Raw genomic sequence first — 6,383 nt, 5'->3', positions numbered from 1 at the left:
CTGATAACCGACCCATTCCCTCATTCTATCATCCTCCCAAGGGGAGAATGTACATAGAACCTAGTGGTACTTTTTCTTAAATAGCAGAAAGCAAAGAATTCATAAAGACCCTAGGAGGTGTTCTAGCATACAGGCAGAAAGAAAAGTTTATTGGATTCTAGTCCCGATGTCTTCTATAAAATGTGGATCATGGTCAGTCCTGCTATCTCAGGACTGAGGAGAGAATATGAGACAATAAAGCAGTTGGGACACCTGATGCACCACGTAGAATGCATCCTCACTCACTGTGGTTCCCTGCACTTTCCCTGCCCCTCCGGCACATCTCGTTGCGGAGCTTGCTTACAGGCTTCAGAGCCTTGCTATGGCATGGGTTGCATTAGCTTCCGGAGGACGGAGTTTTCAACTAATGGATCATTTATTATTTTTCACCTCTAAGATTCGCTCATTCCTCCAGCAAGTCCTCAACATGCTCCTGCCTTTGGGAAACTGAAAACTTGATTGTTCAAAGGCAATCAGCCCAGACAAAAAGCAAAGTGCTGGTAGGCAATGCCAGCTTCAATACAGGAGATACAGATTTGAAGTGTCTGAGATTTCTCTCTAAAAAATAGTATGCAGCCTCAAGCACTGAGCAATTTAGCAAATGCTTTATAATGGAGTTGGAGACCCTACCCCAGATTCAATGCCATTCTTCTTAACTATGTACTCCTCTAAGACCACAGCACATCTAATTTGTTCAAGTCAGTCTTCAACTAAAGATCCAAAGTGCTTTCTGAAATCTGACTTCTTCACAGAGTGCTTTCTTACAGACCCTGGGAAGCACAAATGGCAGGCTAATTTTTCTTCTTTTCCCTCAAATTGAAAACAGCTTGAGATCGCTAAAACCCTTGTCATCTACCAAGGCAAATGAAAAAGAGAACAGCCGTATACCAAAATAACCACAGGGTTAGCCATGGAGCCGCAGTGAGCATCCTATTTCTGCAGGACCGTGACCTTGAGTCTCCCTACACTAGAGCTGTGGCATCTTGACCTGAAGTAAAAGTCATTTTGGTACCTCTCTTACAAACCCATTTTTTTTTAAAAAAAGAGTTAATTAAGGTAGCAGAATCCAGAGGAGTTGGTGAAAGAGGTATTTGCTCAAATACACTAGGAAGATCAAGAAAAAAGGCTTTAGGAAGACAGAATAAAAAAGGCAAGAAGAGAGAAAGGAAGGGATGGAGGCTGGGAAGGAGGGAGGGAGGAAGGGAGAATGGAGAAAGACATGCAGGCATAGGAATTTGTTTGCCCATGTGCACAGAAAGATATCAAATGTGAAGGTAGATTATCAAGACTGACACACTCTAAAAACATTAGACAATTACGTTGATTGTTTTAACAACATGTTCTGTTGAAGTTTGGAATTTGTTGAGGGAACCATGGGGGCAGAGAACCTCAATCAACAGACACTCCTACCTCTCAGGTGACGTTGTAATGGTGGTCATTTTAATTCTGTTTCAGAAGAATGTGCTCCTCCGACTTTAAGAAAGAAAACCCATCAAACTATTAAGTGGGTTCTGAGGGGTTTCCTGATTTTAAGTAAGAATCCATGAGACTAGAGGGACTTCTGCTGCAAGCCAGCCTAGGCGACTGAGAAGTTGTGTGCAAGCCACGTCCCAATATTCTGATGAAATCCTAGCCATGCTCTAAGGTTCTGATGTAAACCTCCCCATGCCCTAAGGTTGTGATGCAAACCTAGCCAAGCCCTAAGGCTTTGCAAAGGCTTTCCCAAGGCTTTCCGGCTGGAAAATTAAAAGTAGCAGCAAAAAAGAAGTAGAGAGAGATTAAAGGAGGAAGGCAGTGAAAGGGCAGGGAGGGAGGCAAATCTTCGGCCGGCTTTTGCTGTCATTTTCTGCAGTGCATCATCAAAAGGCAGGAGTGGTGGCTGTGAGGACGGCTAACCAAGAAGGAGAATGCAGAGCAAGCACCGTCCAATCAGCTTTGCTCTCAGCAAGCATGAAAAAGTGGCAGGCAGGCCAGTGATGCCAAGACAAAGAGAAAAGGAAGTCCAAGGAAAGATCGCTTCTGTTCGTGTGTGAACTGATTGTGAATGGCCCCAATAGGCTAACATATTTGAGTGTTTGGTTTTTAGTGGGGGGCATGGTTTGGGAAGGATATGGAGGTGTGGCCTTATCGAGGAAGTGTGATGCTGTGGGTGGGCTTCGAGGTTCCCAGAGTCTCTCTCTCTCTGCCTCTACTTGTGGATAAGGATGGAAGTGAGCTCTTAGTTAATATTCCAGCACCATGCTTGCCTGCCTGTTGCTACCATACTCACTGCAATGGTGGTCATGGATTCACCCTCGGAAACCAAGCAAACCCTCAAATGCTGCTTTTTATGAGTCGTCTTGGTCATGGGGTCTCTTCTCAGCAAAAGAAAAGTTACTGCAATGGCCCACTATTTGCTGCAGTTGGACTGAGTGGGCCTTCTAGGACCTAGGCAGTCTTGAACCCCATGAGGTTGCTGATGGCTCTCTGCTAAATAGCTAGTAGCTTTCTGTTGCTGGTTTTTTTTTTGGTGGGGGGGAGGGTAAAATCCTGTATGAGCCTTCTTGCAAATGTGGACCCTATATCTTGAGTTAAATACGTGTAATTAACAAGAAATACTGTCTGATATGTAAAATGAGAATTATTTTCCTTAAGGTGTAAAATGTATACAGTGAATTAAATCTGTTTTTCCCAAACAAAACTAACATTCTTAATTTAATTAAATACGCAAATGGTTTCCATAGTTACATTTAGTTTGCTGCTGTCCCTTAGGAAGGCCAATATCTTGTTGGGGAAAACAAAAGGGATAACTAGTATGAGGTCTATAAATGTTTTTAAAATTCCATTTAATTATAAAATGCACTCTGCAATGATCAGTCATTAATCAGTAACCTGCTGAACAGAGAGTTCGGGCTGTACAGGACCAGACCAGCACCACCCGCATGTCAAGGAGCCCCACATCTACAAAGAAGGCCGATATTAAGCAAATAATTACTTGACTAATTACTAGACAAAAATGTGATGGATGTGTCTGGAGGGACATAACTTTGGGCAATTCATGTGGAAGACAAAAGTGATATAGCAGAAAATGCCTACAGGATCAGTGGAAGGCAGCAAAACTGAGCTCAGACAGCCCAGGAATGTCGAACCGGAGCTCAGGGACTGGAGGGCTGGGATCAGCCACGCTTTATACTCTGACTAGGACTCTCATGTCTCTGAGACACTTCCCTGAGCCATCACTGGACTGTGCATGACCAGCAGATGAATCCGAGACCTAAGTCTTTGCCTTCCTAAATCCTATTTCCCCTTCACTTAGGTTTTTTCCCCCTTGGTCTTCAAATCATAAAATGACACTTAGACTCCTAGACCAGAGGTATGTTTTTCTTTAGAATATTTCTTAATTGTACAATATTCTACTAAATCTTTGAGAATTCTATACAATGTGTCTTGGTCATAACTCACCCCTACCGCCTCTCAGATTCAGCAGGGTCTCAGTGAGTGCTGTGGTTGCAAATGGTTTCATTCTTTTATTGAAGGAAATAGAGCAAACCTTGGCATAGCAGGGGGGGGGGGGTGTCCCGGGAATGTCCCCTGCAGATGTTATTCAGGGCTAATGAACAGAAGAATTCTGATGTCAGACCTCTGGGGGTAATATGGGTAAACAGGTGAGAGTTTCCTCAGGTCGGCTATTTCAGCTGGCTACTGTTGCCTGTAGACTGACAAATTGCCATGGTGTCTGGCCACATAAAGCTCACAGTCCACAAACTTTGCACTGTGATCTCCCCCTTTGCAGGCATTCCAAAACTTAGCTGAGGATAGGTTTTTGTTCTTCCCCCTAGCAGGGTATTGTAAGGAACAACATTCGAGAAATGCCAGTCCTGTCTGGACCAATCAACATCAGGCTTCCCCCAAACACTTTGCATGGTGATATGGAAATACCTTTGAAATGTCAGACAAAGCCTTGCTTCCTAGAGAGCGAAGCAGATGACATATGACAAGGCAGGCTTTTCAAATAAATGGAGAACCAGCAACGCCAGACCATATGCACCCGGGCAAGAAACGCTAACTCGTTCTGTGCAGGGCTTGACAACAGCACAGGGCGCTTTCATAGTGAATGCTACCAATTTGTCACTCAGGCTAAGGAGATGGTTCAGTGAGGAAGAGTGCTTGCTATGAACCATGAGCACCTGAATTGAAATACCTAGCCTTCATCTAAAAAAAAAAAAACAGGCCTGGCATGCCTGACTATAACACCAGGACAGCTGGGGGCAGAGATAGGAAGATCACTGGGGCTGACCAGCTGCCAGCGAGGCTCCAGCCAGTGGGAGTCCCTGTCTCACAGAATAAGGTGGAGCAAGGTAGAGCAGGTCACTTGACACTCTCCTCTAGCCTCTCCATATGTGCCCATGACTATGGACACACAGGTATCGTACATACACATACACACACCCCACGCAGAAACTCATCTCTCCCCCAGCCATCTCTGAAGACAGACCGCTTAGCCTTTCCCAAGTGATTTCAACCTCGGAGCAGTTACACCATAATTGTTCTGTGGTGATCCATGTTTTGATGCGATTTTAATTGAATTTGGGTGTATATCTAGGTGTGGGGCTAATTAAGATGATCAGGTCTTAGTGTTGAAAACAGGTACATGTTGGGAAAGTTGTTGTCTCTGAGCCTCTTTGTGTGTGCACATAAAACTAACAGAAACTTTTATCTTTTTTTTTTTTTTTTGGTTTTTCGAGACAGGGTTTCTCTGTGGTTTTGGAGCCTGTCCTGGAACTAGCTCTTGGTGGGAACAAGCTCTTGTAGATCAGGCTGGTCTCGAACTCACAGAGATCTGCCTGCCTCTGCCTCCCAAGTGCAGAAACTTTTATCTTGTGGCCACCTGCAAATCAAAGTCTTCTCTGGCCCAGGAGGACAAACAGTGATTTGGTTTTACCCAAATGACCAAGGACAATGAAGGAACAGCCGCATCTTGCACTATTTTAGGCTCACTGAAAACTCATTAGACTTGCTGTTGAGATGTGAATAGACCAATCTCTTACTGTTCTTTTTCTAACAAGATGCAGACAGTCGTTGGCTGGCAGGTTTGGTAATGCTGGGATAAGTTGAAGCCAGAATATGGCTTGTCTTTCCTCCCTAGTTTCTCGGTTTCCCTCAAGAAATCTACTTGGACAGCCTCACACTGTGGTGTTCTGACTTTCTGTGGAAACACATAACGGATGACTTATTTCCAGTAAATGCCTAAAAAGAATTGTTTTGGTTCACCAACGATATTCGGGAATGCTTACTAATTGTTTAATCTTGTTACTGACAAATGTTTCCTATGAGTCATTTTCCCTTTGGGGACAATGTCTTTGACAGCTAGTCTAGTTGAAGAATAAATCCACTGGCTCTGGTTCCTGGTTTCAGAGTCACTTTGAGATGAATTAGCATTTTCAGATCACATGGCAAGAGAGAGTGGACCAGCTCACCTTAAAAAGGGAAATTAATCCTGAGCTAGAAGATTTCCACCCCTGCCAGACACACACCACTGACATGTTTTCCCACAATGAAAGTGTTGCTCCTTTAGCCTTCCTGCCTCATCCATTGGCCAAAAGAACAATCTTTTACTAACAATGAACTTGATGTTGAGAATGACAAAAATGGGAAAATTTAACTTGGGTCTAGAAAGTCAGAAGCCAGTCTTTCATTTTGAGAGGTACTTCTCTTATGTAAAAATACTAACACACACACACACACACACAGGATATATATATATGTATACATATATATATGTTGTCTTGTTTTATTTCATTTTAACTATTGGGGGCTCACCACCCAGCACCCAAATAAATACACAGAGACTTATTCTTATGTATGAATGCCCAGCCTTTGCTTGGCTGGTTTCTAGCCAGCTTTTCTTAACTTATGTTATCCCATCTACCTTTTTCCTCTGGTCTTTATCCTTTCTCTATTCTACATACCTCTCTCCACTCCTTACTCTGTGGCCGACCGAGTGGCTAGCTTCCGAGAGAAGCAGAGCCCAGTTATCCTTATGTATCAGTGGGAGGGTGTTGATCAGCCTGCTAAGCACCTGCATCCTCCTTTCCTTCTCCTTATTCCTTCCTCTTCTCTCTTCTTCTGCTTATTCTCTCTGCATGCCAGTCCTGCCTATCCTTCCTCTCCTGTCTCGCTATTGGCCGTTCAGCTCTTTATTAGACCAATCAGGTGCTTTAGACAGGCAAAGCGACACCGCTTCACAGAGTGAAACTAAGGCAAGACAAAAGAATGCAACACACCTTTGCATCACTAAGCAAATATTCCACAATATAAATGGATGGACACTTTTTTTTTTGGATGAGGCAAGCAACACACATCAC

Source organism: Microtus pennsylvanicus, chromosome 10 (assembly GCF_037038515.1).
Source record: "Microtus pennsylvanicus isolate mMicPen1 chromosome 10, mMicPen1.hap1, whole genome shotgun sequence".
Classification (NCBI taxonomy): Eukaryota; Metazoa; Chordata; class Mammalia; order Rodentia; family Cricetidae; genus Microtus; species Microtus pennsylvanicus.
The sequence above is the reverse complement of the archived record's forward strand: the minus strand, read 5'-3'. Positions refer to the sequence as shown.